The sequence below is a fragment of the Piliocolobus tephrosceles genome, unplaced genomic scaffold (genome assembly GCF_002776525.5).
Source record: "Piliocolobus tephrosceles isolate RC106 unplaced genomic scaffold, ASM277652v3 unscaffolded_26140, whole genome shotgun sequence".
Taxonomy (NCBI): Eukaryota; Metazoa; Chordata; class Mammalia; order Primates; family Cercopithecidae; genus Piliocolobus; species Piliocolobus tephrosceles.
The window spans coordinates 1-13,768 of NW_022308911.1; the positions used below are offsets into that span (position 1 = coordinate 1).

The window sequence follows — 13,768 nt, forward strand, 5'->3', positions numbered from 1 at the left end:
CCTGGCCAACATGGTGAAACTCTGTCTCTACTGAAAATACAAAAATTAGCAGGGCACAGTGGCATGCCCCTGTAATCCCAGGTACTTAGGAGGCTGAGACAGGAGAATCACTTGAATCCAGGAGGTGGAGGCTGCAGTGAGCCAAGATTGCACCACTGCACTCTAGCCTGAGTAACAGAGCAAGAATCCATCTCAAAAAGAAAAAAGAAAGAAAGAAAGAAATGACAATATTTCTAAATGCTGATTTTACTCACTTAAGTTCCATTGGAACATATAACCTCAGCTTGGTTAACTCCCATGTTGACTAATTCAACTATTTAAAGGCCAGATAATAAAAGGATCAATTTTTGTCAACTCAAGTATGTAGCTCCACAGCTGATACAAGAATTGATGGTATAGATTTCCTTGGTCTATAAAATATGGTAGTCTCTCTCTTATTTGCAACATTAAAAGGCAGAATTTGAAGATTTTGAAGTTTTATTTGACCCATTAATGCACAAAGTCCTACCTTCTTTATCTGGGTGTGCTGCCAGTGCACTCAACTTCTTACAAGACTTAAGATACACCATCTACTAAAAGTCCTATATGGGTCCCCCATCTGGGACGAAGTTAACTAGAGAGCAGGAGTGGAGTGGACAGGAGGATGATTAAAGGTCTGGCAAGAGACAATTTGAATCTCACCCAGGTAAACAGACCACAGCTCCAACACTGACTTCCTCAAAATTAAGACAGAAAGATATCACTGTTAACAGGAATAATCCAGTAGTTTTCCAACAGGAATTTTTTAAAGCCCATTAAGTTTCTCAGTGTCCTCCATCGGGATGCCTCAAGGAGATAACCAAGCAACATGCTGCATTTCTGCTTCTACTCAAATATTTGCTTGAAATATTTTCTCTCTCTCTCTTTTTTTTTTTTTTTTTTTTGAGATGGAGTCTCACTCTGTCACCCAGGTTGAAGTACAGTGGTGGGATCTTGGCTCACTGCAACCTCCACCTCCTGAGTTCAAGCAATTCTCCTATCTCAGCCTCCAGAGTAGCTGCAACTAAAGGTGCATGCCACCACGCCCAGCTATTTTTTTATTTTTTATTTTTAGTAGAGATGGAGTCTCCCCAAGTTGGCCAGGATGGTCTCAATCTCTTGACCTCGTGATCTGCCTGCCTCAGCCTCCCAAAGTGCTAGGGTTACAAGCATGAGCCACTGTGCCCGGCTTGCTTTATCTCTTTTATTTATTTCTGTTACCACCTAAGAATTCTACTTGAACAAAAATTATTTGTCAAAAAAAAAAAAAGAAAAGAAAATTAAAAATCTAACATAAATCTCTTTTTTCTGAGAAGAGCAAAGGGAGGTCAAGTACATTTAAGTGACTTGCCCCAGGCTGCTCTCTTCCCAAGACAATGTTTTCTCCACGTCATGCCAAATCCATTTTCTGAATAGTGAAAGGGTTAGTAAGAAGCTCAAGTTAAACTGGCAGCAAAATGAGTTTGTGGCCCAGATTAAAGAGCAATAGTAGAAAAAAGGGGGAAAATAGTAAAAATAGGTATCAGCATCAATGATCTATTTCCTAAGTCACCCCCAAATCACGGATACTAGAAAACAGAAAAGTCTGTGCATGTTTCTTCTGCAGTATTTCTGCATTACAAACAACAGTCTCCAAAGAGAATTCGACTCTCCTTTCTAAATGGCAAAAAGGGTCTCATCACATAGGCCCATATTTTGTTACACTTTGCCTAAGACATAAAATTCTACTCTCAAACATAAAGCACTCAACTTTCTAGTATCTGACAGATTTCTGACACGTAAGTACAGAAACCTGGTCTTTTAAATAGCCACATCAAGGAAACTAAAACTTTTCTAGAAAACTACCACAAGAAAGGATTATATCACCAAAGCAACACTAGTTCTGTTGTGAGAATAATCTAGGCTGTGAGTCTTCATAGGAAAATAGGTGTGAGTTTCCTAGAGGTGTGGAGTAAATGCTGAGGCCTAAATACTGGGAGCTAATCACAAATACAGATATATTTGTGGTTTTCTGATAAAAAGAGTATTTCCCTGTTAAAGCACCAACTGGCACAGCCGCATTACTTCTAAGAGCTTTTTGTCCTGTGAAACTTAGTACTGACATAAAGAAAAAGAGAAAAAAACTTAATAGCAATGTCTTAAATCCCTAAGCAAAGTTCCCTCAACTCACCCACTTTCTGATGGGGGAAGCCAAAGTTCCTGCTACACTCAAACTTCTAAAAAATCTTGTCCTCTCTTGTCACAGATAAGGAAAAATACAAAGAGAAAGGGGAAGAAAAGATAGAGTAAGAAAAAGGATAGAAAAAGCAGCATCATCTGCTCCATCATGCTAAAAGACACTGTTCTCCTACCTGGCAAGTCTCTCTTTATCCGCAGAGCTCTGCTCATCATCCGACCTAAAAATAGAATTAATGAACTAAGCTAAAATTAAAATAAAAAAGAAGGAAGGAAGGGGGGAAGGAGGAAGGGAAAAAAGGAAAGAGGAAAGGAAAGGAAATGGAGGGAGGATAAAAGAAAAGGAGAAAGAAGAGAGAAAAGTATATAGAACTAAACAGATGCAGAGAAGAGAGGAGGAAAATGGAATTATAGGCAGGAACCTTGCCTGTAACTCTACAAAGTCCTCTGTTATGATAAAGAAAAAGTAACTTACAAGATAAAGGTCAACATAAAAGCAAAGCCAATATATATTGTAAATTAACATGATCTAAACACAGAAAGCATTTTGCCAATCGATCTCTGTAGGAACCAAAGATATACAGAGTCTGAACAAGAACAAACAAAAGGAATTCAGGAATACCATTTTCATACACTGCTCCCAATCTGGAAAGAAAATGATATCCACATGTGCTATTCTATAATGACAAAATTAAAGACAGAGTAAACTAAAGATGATAGTAACAAACAAGTGATCACAAATGTAATCTCTCTGTCTCTCACACAAACAACACATGCATGTGACACACAATGACAAAATAACCAACCAGATTTCACTGGAGAAATTATATAAACAACTCTAAGCACTAGGTTTCTGGCATGTCCTCTATTATTGATTTGTTCCTAAAATAATTCTTAACTTTGATTCAGTCCCTTTGCCATTTCTCTGCAGTATAGCCACACAGGAATGGATCAAAAGTAACAATTCCCCCTCCACTGGAGAAGGATACAAAGAACCATCACTAAATTTTTCCAGAAAACTGAGATACTGTAATGATAGGTGGCAACTGAAGAAATAGCAAGGTGTTGGCAGGCCAATGTATCAGGAATGTGTTAATTCCATTTTAAATACATTTATAAGGCCAGGCGTGGTGGCTCAAGCCTGTAATCCCAGCACTTTGGGAGGCCGAGACGGGCGGATCACGAGGTCAGGAGATCGAGAGCAGCCTGGCCTACATGGTGAAACCCCGTCTCCACTAAAAAATACAAAAAAACTAGCCGGGCGAGGTGGCGGGCGCCTGTAGTCCCAGCTACTCAGGAGGCTGAGGCAGGAGAATGGCGTAAACCCGGGAGGCGGAGCTTGCAGTGAGCTGAGATCTGGTCACTGCACTCCAACCTGGGCGACAGAGCGAGACTCTGTCTCAATCAATCAATCAATCAATCAATCAATCAATGTATATAGATAAAGAGGCCCCGAATAAAATGTCTAAGTATGACAGGTTAACAAGCTAAAAGATTATTTAGCTATTAAAAATGATGACTACAATAGCCTTATCAATATAGGGGAATGCTTTTATAAAATGGTCAATAGACAGAAAATAACACAGTAACAAGGAAGAAGAATGTAAAAATTTACGCATATATTCTGACGACAAGAGAAGGAGAAATAAGTGATATTCAGCAGTTTAGAGTTTTACATTCCTTGGGTTATTTCTTCTAGATAGTTCCTTAACAAACTACAAACTTCTTTTTTTTAAAAAAAGTTGAGCAATTTTCAGCTTTTAAGACCCTCTATTGAATTCCCAAGGAGGATATGTGAGATGCACTACCTTAACAAATCATATGAATGAATTCTGTTGTTTGAAAAAAAGTTAAGCATCTAAAATTCCTATTTCTACTGCCCCTACTACTATAGATCCACAATCCCTTATCCACCCCAGTGTTTCTGAATGAAATATATGCACATTAAGCAGGACAAATGAAGACTAAAATCATTCACGCCATGTTTTCATGGCTTTTTGAAATTTCATCAAGATACTGTGGACCTTTACTACCAATAATATTGATGGTCTGACTTTTTAATGAAGCTTGAAAAACTATCCTCCAAATATCTATGATTAACTTCTCATTTTAGAGATGGTTCACATCCTAAAGACAAGTATCTATTTCAATTAACTTTGATAAACAAATCACTCTTCAAAAACCTCTTAACTTCACTCCTTTCCTGTTGCCACTGCCAATCTAGCCCAGGCCCTCAAGATTTTATAGCTGTCTTATTATTTCAGCAGCTTCCTATCTATCTCCTTATAGTCCAACAGTCTATTCCTTTAATCAATTCTATAACTGCTACCAGAGAAATATCCCTACAATGCATTTTATTTAATATCCTCTAATTCAAAGCCTGAGATTGCATCTCATCACTTCAGAATAGTTTCTAACTACTTCCCCTGATATTTCTTATGTCTCTACATCAATGGTTCTCAAAGTATGTTCCCGAGACCAGGAGCATCAGCAAGGAATAAATACTAAATGCTAAGTGCTCAGTTAATCACTGGCTTTTGAAATAACAGATTATTCATTTTTCTGAGGTAGCTGCAAACTTAATTTATAAAAAAGAAATAATTTATTGCCTAATATTTAATAAAAACTTTCTAAAAAGAAAATTGACATTTGAGTTAAGAATTTAATAAAAAACAGTATATTTCATCATCTTGATAGGTAATTTAAACAAATTTAAGTTTTTTCAATCAAAACTTTACTTGCCACAAAAACTGTTTCCTTACTGTCGTTTTTTTTTTTTTTTTCCTGAGACAAAGTCTTGCTCTGTCACCCAGGTTGGAGTGCAATGGTGCCATCTCTGCTCACTGCAACCTCCGCCTCCCAGGCTCACGGAATTCTCATGCCTCAGCCTCCAGAGTAGCTGGGATTAAGATTGCCCACCACCATGCCTGACTAATTTTTATATTTTTATATATTTTATATTTTATATTTTTAGTAGAGATGGGGTTTCACCATGTTGGCCAGGCTGGTTTTGAACTCCTGACCTCAAATGATCCACCTGCCTCTGCCTCCCAAAGTGCTGGAATTACAGGCATGAGCCACCACTCCTGGCCTCTTACTGTCATTTTTAAAAGAACAGGACCAACCAGGCATGGTGGCTATGCATATAATCCCAATATTTGGGAAGCTGAGGTAGAAGGATCACTGAAACCCCAGAGTTTGAGGCTGCAGTGAGCTATGATCATGCCACTGTATTCCTGCCTGGGAAACACAGTGAAAACAATGTCTCTAAAAATATACATATATTAAATGTCTCTAAAAAGATATACATATTAAAATAAAATAATAGGCTGGGCACAGTGGCTAATACCTATAATCCCAGCACTCTGGGAGGCTGAGGTGGGTGAATCGCTTGAGGTGAGGAGTTCGAGACCAGCCTGGCCAACATGGTGAAACCCCATCTCTGCTAAAAAAAAAAATTATTACAAAAATTAGCAATTAGCCAGGCATGGTGGCACATGCCCATATTCCCAGCTACTCGGGAGGCTGAGGTGGAAGAACAACTTGAACCCAGGAGGCAGAGGTTACAGTGAGCTGAGACTATACCACTGTACTCCAGCATGGGTGACAGAGTGAGACTCTATCTCAAAAAAATAAAATAGGCTGGGTGTGGTGGCTCACACCTGTAATCCCAGCACTTTGGAAGGCTGAGGAGGGCGGATCACAAGGTCAGGAGTTCGAGACCACCCTGACCAACATGTTGAAACCCCATCTCTATTAAAAATACAAAAATTAGCCAGGCATGGTGGCAGGCACCTGTAATCCCAACTACTCAGGAGGCTGAGGCAGGAGAATCGTTTGAACCTGGGAGGCGAAGGTTGCAGTGAGCCGAAATGGCGCCATTGCACTCCAGCCTGGGCAAGAGAGCAAGACTCTGTCTCAAAATAAATAAATTAAATTAAATAACAGAACCATTATCTGTATTCCTATTTTTGTAGATTTAATAATAAATGCAAACACAAAATCCATAATTTGTGTTCCTATGGAAACCTTGCAAGCACATTGCTTTAGTTATCACATACACAGAAAAACATTGTATAAAATATACTGCCAGTTTGAAGCCATGTCACCTGAAAATAAATGACAGTTATAATACTAAGTTTCCCATACTTCCAAACAGGAAAGAGATTGGACAAAGAAATTCAGTCTCATCCAGAAAAAATTAAAAGTCAATATGCTAGGATTGTCTGGTTCTACAACATGGATCATATTGTATATTATGATATATTACCTACTACTATATTACCTGGCAAACCGTTCCTTATCGTTAGACATCTGATCATCATCACACCTGAAGGAGAAAAAAAGGATTGTTTCAAAGCATTGCACTTGTTATATCTATTTCACTCTGAAAAGAAAACTGGAAAGTGGTGAAACTATTTAACAGAAAAAAAGCCAACGGAAAAGCATCACAAAGTGATAGAAATAGGAGCACCCCACAGAACTTAAAAGACCCACAACTATTATTTGTCAGGTTTCTGGTATTTCCATTACCCTTACCAGACACACCAAAAAAAGATGATGATCTAATGACAACACAGCTGACTGGTCTGTCAGCACAATTCTAAAGTAAGGGATAGCTTTGGTTTTTTTTTAATTATGGCAAAAAAACACATAAAATTTACCATATACCATTTTTAAGTGTAGAGTTTAGTGTTAACTATATTCACATTGTTGTGCAACAGATATCTAGAAGTTTTTCATCTTGCAAAACTGAAACTCTATACTCATTAAACACCATTTTCTCATTTCTCCTTCACCCCAACCCCTAGCAACCACCATTTTACTTTCTGTGTCTATGAATTTGACTACTTTGTAGATACCTCATGTAAGTGGAATCATACAGCATTTGTCTTTTTGTTACTGGCTTATTCTTTCAGTATAATGTCCTTAAGATTCATCTATCTTGCAGCATATGACAGGCTCTTTCTTTTTAAGGCTGAATAATATTCCCTTGTGGGTACATACTACATTTTCTGTATCCATTCATCTGTCAGTGGACATTTGGGTTACTTCGACCTCTTATCTATTGCACAAAATGGGCCAATAAACATGAGTGTGTAAGTATCTCTTCAAGACTCTGTCTTCAATTATTTTGTATATATATACACCCAGAAAAAAGAAGGGGGACGCTGGGAGCAGTGGTTCATGCCTGTAATCCCAGCACTTTGGGAGGCCAAGGCTGGGCAGATCACCAGGTCAAGAGATCTAGACCATCCCAGCCAACATGGTGAAACCCCATCTCTACTAAAAATACAAAACTTAGCTGGGCGTGGTGGCACGTGCCTGTAGTCCCAGCTACTCGGGAGGCTGAGGCAGGAGAATCACTTGAAGGCGGAGGTTGCAGTGAGCCGAGATCACACCACTGCACTCCTGGTGACAGAGCAAGACTCCGTCTCAAAAAAAAAAAAAAGAGAGAAGGGGGAAAGGGAATTTGGTGGTGCTTTTCTAGGCACAACAACCCGACTTGGTAAGATAAACTATGATAGTCTTTTTTTATGATGAGGAAAAGGATAAATGAACCTTTCTTTGGATCTGCATGTAGTTGTGACTACTGGATTTTGTGGAAGCAATGACTCAGGGTTAGAGCTACTTCACAGGTATAAAAAAAGACTAGTGGTTACCCTCGTATCTTTCATACACACAGTGAAGTTCCACTAATAGCATATATCATTATAATTCAGGATTAAAATAGGAGGAATTCTCAATAAAGTTGTTTGAAAAAGTCTATCTTCTCCAGAAATTGAAATCTCTTCCCTTCTTCACATTTATTGAGACTCATTAAGTCTCCAGAGACCTCTTAGAGAATTATACTTCCACTTGCAACTATTTCTTTGTGATGGCCAAGTCACGGTTGTTGTTTTCAAGAGTATTTGGCAAGGTTCATCTAGTCAGTAGCCAGAAATATGAGCCTTAACTTTAAATGTTACTATAAAAAAAGAAGATAGATGCTGTTAACTGTATGAAGCATTATAAAACTAAACAATGGCAAGCAATTTACAGTATGGACATCCTTTGTGTAAAAACAAAAACTGAGATGAGTGTGTGTATGTTCACACATATTTATACATAATTGTGTATACACTAAATATTTCTGGAACGATACTCAACAAACTGGAAACTGCAGTTGTCTGAAGAGTTTTGAAGGTCCAGGCCAAGCGCAGTAGCTCACACCTGTAACCCCAGCACTTTGGGAGGCCGAGTCAGGTGAATCAAGAGTTTGAGACCAGCCTGGCCAACATGGCGAAACCTTGTCTCTACTAAAAGTACAAAAATTAGCCAGGCGTGGTGGCAGGCGCCTGTAATCCCAGCTACTCAGGAGACTGAGGCAGGAGAATAGCCTGAACTTGGGAGGCAGAGGTTGCAATAAGCAGAGATCACACCATTGCACTCCAACCTGGGCAACAAGAGCGAGACTCCATCTCAAAAGAAAAAAAAAGGAGTTCTGAAGGTCCAAAGTGAAAAGAAGATGTGCTTTAACTCTGTACTGTTTGAAATTTTGTTTTTGTTTTTTTTTTTTCTTTTCTGAGGCAAGGTCGCCCAGGTTAGAGAGCAGTGGCACAACCTCGGCTCACTGCAACCTCTGCTTCCAGGACTTAAACCACCCTCCCACCTCTGCTTTCCGAGTAGCTGGGACTACAGGCACACACCAGCACATCCAGCTAATTCTTGTAATTTTTTTTGTACAGGTGGAGTTTTGCCATGTTTCCCAGACTGGTCCTGAATTCCTGAGCTTAAGCGATCCACCCACCTCAGCCTCCTAAAGTGCTGGGATTACAGGTGTGAGCCACCATACCTAGCCTGAAATTTCTATAATAAAATACACTTATATTACTTTCCCAATTAAAGAAAAAACTTAGTTAATAAAACAAACAAATAAGTTTAAGGTGCGGTGGCTCATGCCTATAATCCCAGCACTTTGGGAGGCCAAGGTGGGCGGATCACCTTAGGTCGGGAGTTCAAGACGAGTCTGACCAACATGGAGAAATCCCGTCTCTACTAAAAATACAAAATTAGCCAGGCGTGGTGGTGCATGCCTGTAATCCCAGCTACTCGGGAGGCTGAGGCAGGAGAATCGCTTGAACCCGGGAGGCAGAGGTTGTGGTGAGCCGAGATCATGCCATTGTATTCCAGCCTGGGCAACAAGAGCAAAAATAAAAAAAAAAAAGGAAAGAAGGAAGGAAAATAAATAAATTATATTAAATCTGGGCACCCACACAATCAAATCATTTTTTTTGAATTGGGCTCCTTTATCAAATGTCTGTTACTTAGCAACGTACAGGCTACCTGGGTAATATTCTTCCTTTCTTTGAGTCTTACTGTTTTCCTTACTTGAAAACAAACAATTGGTCTTCAGCAAGAATATGCCCCTTTTCTGAAAGAACTCCTTCATCAATATATTAAAAAGTCCATTTTCAGGCCGGATACAGTGGCTCATGCCTGTAATCCCAACACTTTGGGAGGCCAAGGTGGGAGCATCGCTTGGGCACAGGAGTTTAAGACCAGCCTAGGCAACATAATTTTAAAATTAGCCAAGTATTATGGCTCACATCTGTAGACCCAGCTACTTAGGAGGCTGCGGTGGGAGGACTGCTTGAGCCCTGGAGGTCGAGGCTATACTGACCCAAGACTGTGCCACTGCACTCCAGTCTGGGTGACAGAGTAAGACCCTGTCTCAAAAAAATAAGAAGAAGAAAATAGGCCAGCCATGATGGCTCATGCCTATAATCCCAACACTTCGGGAAGCTGAGGTGCATGGACCATTTAGGGCCTAGAATTGAGGACCAGCCTGGCTAACATGGTGAAACCCCCTCTCTACTAAAAATACAAAAATTAGCCAGGTGTGGTAGTCGCAGCTACTCAGGAGCCTGAGGCATGAGAATCGCTTGAACCTGGAAGGCAGAAGTTGTAGTGAGTCAAGATTGCACCACGGCACTCCAGCCTGGGCGACAGAGGAAGACTGTCTCAAAAAAAACAAACAAATAGTCCATTTTAAAAGCTCCAGAATATTAATTACTCAAAAATACAAAGTCCTCACGCCTGTAATCCCAGCACTTTGGGAGGCCAAGGAGGGCGGATCACGAGATCAAGAGATCGAGACCATCCTGACCAACATGGTGAAACCCTGTGTCTACTAAAAATACAAAAATTAGCTCGGTGTGGTAGCACACACCTGTAGTCCCAGCCACTCGGGAGGCTGAGGCAGAAGAATCGCTAGAACCCGGGAGGGGGAGGTTGCAGTGAGCCGAGATCGTGCCACTACACTCCCGGTGACAGAGCAAGACTCCGTCTCAAAAAAAAAAAAAAATACAAATTCCAATTCCTGCTACCTATAAGAGGAGTCAACAGATGTCAGAGGGTATGACAGAATCATAGATTAATGACACCTCAACCAATGAATTACGCCTCTCAGTATGTACTCCCTTGTGTAACACCCTCATACACTCACAACTGGAACATACGACTTGCTTTGGCTAATGGGACATAAGCAAATGTCATATAAGCAGAGGTTTGATAAGCACTTGCACACTGGGATTTGTGCTGTAGATTGTAGCTATCACCACACGAAAAAATTCAGTCTGGCCTCCTTGAGGATAAAAAAATCACATAGACAGAAATACCCAGCCATCCCAGCTGAGTCCAGTTCTCAGCTGACCAGCTGAGAATGCAGTCTTATGAGTCTAGGTGAGATAAGCAGAATAAACGTACAGTCAATCCACAGAATTGAGAAATAACAAACTATTGTTCTTTTTAAGCTATGAAGTAATACAGAACTGATACAGAGGGTTTGTAAATGCTGTCCTATCCTCACTGAGATCCTTTCTCTAGATATATTCACAGAATGCTTAAAAATTTTCTGAGATATAGGAATATCTATAGTTTTACGATGAAGTACTCTCCTTAGACTTAAGGACAAAAATTTACAAGTCAGAAGTATAAAGATCATAAACTAATTTTTAATATCAGATATCTAAGGAAAGTTTTTCAGTCTCTTACCTCAAAAATTTACTGTTCCCTTCTCCATCATCATCAAAATCCAGCCTGAGGAAAGCCAACAATAAATACTTTAAGCCTGCTGATAATATAAAACATTAACAAGTTAAAATTTCTCAACACAAGGTACCTGTACACCCACCCAAATGGAATAATGAAAAGAGGAAGCGCAGAAGTCAAACAAAGCTACATTACCTCTTCTTCACAGTCCCAAATTAAGCAAAGAAGAATAAAACTGGGGCCGGGCGTGGTGGCTCACACCTGTAATCCCAGCACTTTGGGAGGCTGAGGCTGGTGGATCATCAGAGGTCAGGAGTTCGAGACCAGCCTGGCCAACATGGTGAAACCCCGTCTCTACTAAAAATACAAAAATTAGCTGGGCATGGTGGCAGGCACCTGTAATCTCAGCTACTCAGGAGGCTGAGGCAGGAGAATTGCTGGAACCCGGGAGGTGGAGGTTTCAGTGAGCCAAGATCACACCATTGCATTCAAGCCCAGGTGACAACAGCGAGACTCTGTTTCAAAAAAAAAAAAAAACAGTACAAAACTGGGCAATAGAAAAAAGTACCTTCTGCTACCCTAACACTTTCTTAGAGTAGCAGTCAATTTTTGCCAAAGTTTTGCATCAGACTACAACCTCTATAAAGGGAGCAGGAATCTACTTAGAAAAGGTAAGAAAAAAATTAACATAAATAATTCATGTCCATGTTTCATTTCTATAGCCTGCTCTAAGCCATGTTACCGAATTTCTGAAACATCTTTCAAAGCCGTGATCTTACATAAAGGAGTAACTTAACAACTACGAAGATTGTTAGATAATGTTTCTTTCCTTCATCGATCTAATAAACATGAAATATATACTACATTCAAGACACTGTGCTAGGTGAGGTGAAAACAAGAACCTTGCCCTCAAGGGGCTCTTCACCTAGAGAAATACAAATATAAAACAAGTGAGAATAGGAAAGTGTCAACATGCTACAGACATTCAGTGAAAGAAGAAGTGAATTTCATTTAAGGAGATTAGGAAAGATTATAAACAATAAAATAGGCTGATCTCTGTACACTACTGAACTAAAATATTGCTCGTTACCACCTTAACCTAGTGATCACTCTTTTTACTTCTACTAGTGGGATACCTTGATATTATGGGCCTCTAGATGGGTCGCATTTGAAGTACACATACAGCATCAATCCTGAAAGTGTTTGTTCCTCTTCCTCCTTCCTGAATCCCCTAATCTGATCACCTGTAAAATCTTACCTATCTACCCAGTAATTCAAATTATTTCTTTCTTCTCTTTCTTTCTTTCTTTTTAAGAGACAAGCTCTCGCTCTGTTGCTCAGGCTAGAGTACAATGGCATGATCATAGCTCACTGCCGCCCTGAGCTCCTGGGCTTAAGGGATCCTCCCATCTCAGCCTTCCAACTAGCTGGAACTATAGAAGCACGCCACTGCACCCAACTAAATTTTTTTATTTTAAAAAATCTCACTGGGCATGGTCGCTCACACCTGTAGTCCCAGCACTTTGGGAGGCCAAGGCGAGCAGGCTGCTTGAGCTCAGGAGTTCAAGACCAGCCTGACCAACATGGTGAAATCTCATCTCTACAAAACATACAAAAACTAGCCAGACATGGTGGCACATGTGTAGTCCCAGCTACTTGGGTTGGGGGGTGCAGGAGGGGCTGCAGGCCTTGAACCTGGGAGGTCAAGGCTGCAGTGAGCTGAGATTGGGCCACTACACTCCAACCTGAGTGACACAGCAAGACCTCGTCTCAAAAAAGAAAAGGGGCCAGCCATGGTGGCTCACACCTGTAATCCCAGCACTTTGGGAAGCTGAGGCAGGTGCATCACTTGAGGTCAGGAGTTCAAGACCAGCCCAGCCGACATGGTGAAACCCTGTCTCTACTAAAAATACAAAAATTAGCTGTGCGTGGTGGCAGGCACCTGTAATCCCAGCTACTCAGGAGGCTGAGGCATGAGAATCGCTTGAACCCGGGAGGTGGAAGTTGCAGTGAGCCAAAATTGCGCCACTGCACTCCAGCCTGGGTGACAAGAGCAAAACTATGTCTCAAAAAAAAGGAAAAAAAAAAAAAGGGAAGAGGAAAGAGAGGAAGGGAGGCAAGGAGGGGGGGAAAGGTAATTGCTAAGTCAAACAAAAAAAATGAAGGAAGTAAAGAAAAGAAAGATAATTTCTAAGTCAAAGAAAAAAAAAATCTCGCCATTTTTCCCAGGCTGGTCTCGAATTCCTGGGCTCAAGTAATCCTCCTACCCAGCCTCTCAAAGTGCTGGCATTACAGGCATGAGCCTCCGTGTTCAGCCCAATAACTCCAATTCTAAGAATCTAAAGAAATAATATGAAATAGGAAAAAAAAGTTTAGGTACAAAGAAGTTATTTGCAGCATTATATATAACAGCAAAACCTTCAAAACAATTTAAATGTCACAAAATAGGAAGTTAAGTACATCCTTTCATGCAACCATTAAAAATTATGTTTATGGGCCGGGCGCGGTGGCTCAAGCCTGTAATCCCAGCACTTTGGGAGGC

The 13,768-nt window shown here is 40.3% G+C and overlaps 1 long non-coding RNA gene across 2 annotated transcripts; it reads right to left on the reverse strand.

The window, feature by feature from the left end:
- Positions 1–1,391: 1,391 nt before the first annotated feature.
- On the reverse strand, positions 1,392–11,563 carry LOC113221590. 2 transcript variants are annotated; one of them, XR_003307952.1, is made up of 4 exons: positions 11,422–11,563; positions 11,230–11,308; positions 6,479–6,523; positions 1,392–2,414 (listed from the first exon to the last, which is right to left on the reverse strand). It is a non-coding gene; the product is annotated as an uncharacterized LOC113221590 (long non-coding RNA). The 2 variants fall into 2 exon arrangements; XR_003307953.2 differs by having other exon boundaries at positions 11,230–11,305; positions 11,422–11,562.
- Between the last annotated feature and the right edge of the window lie 2,205 nt (positions 11,564–13,768).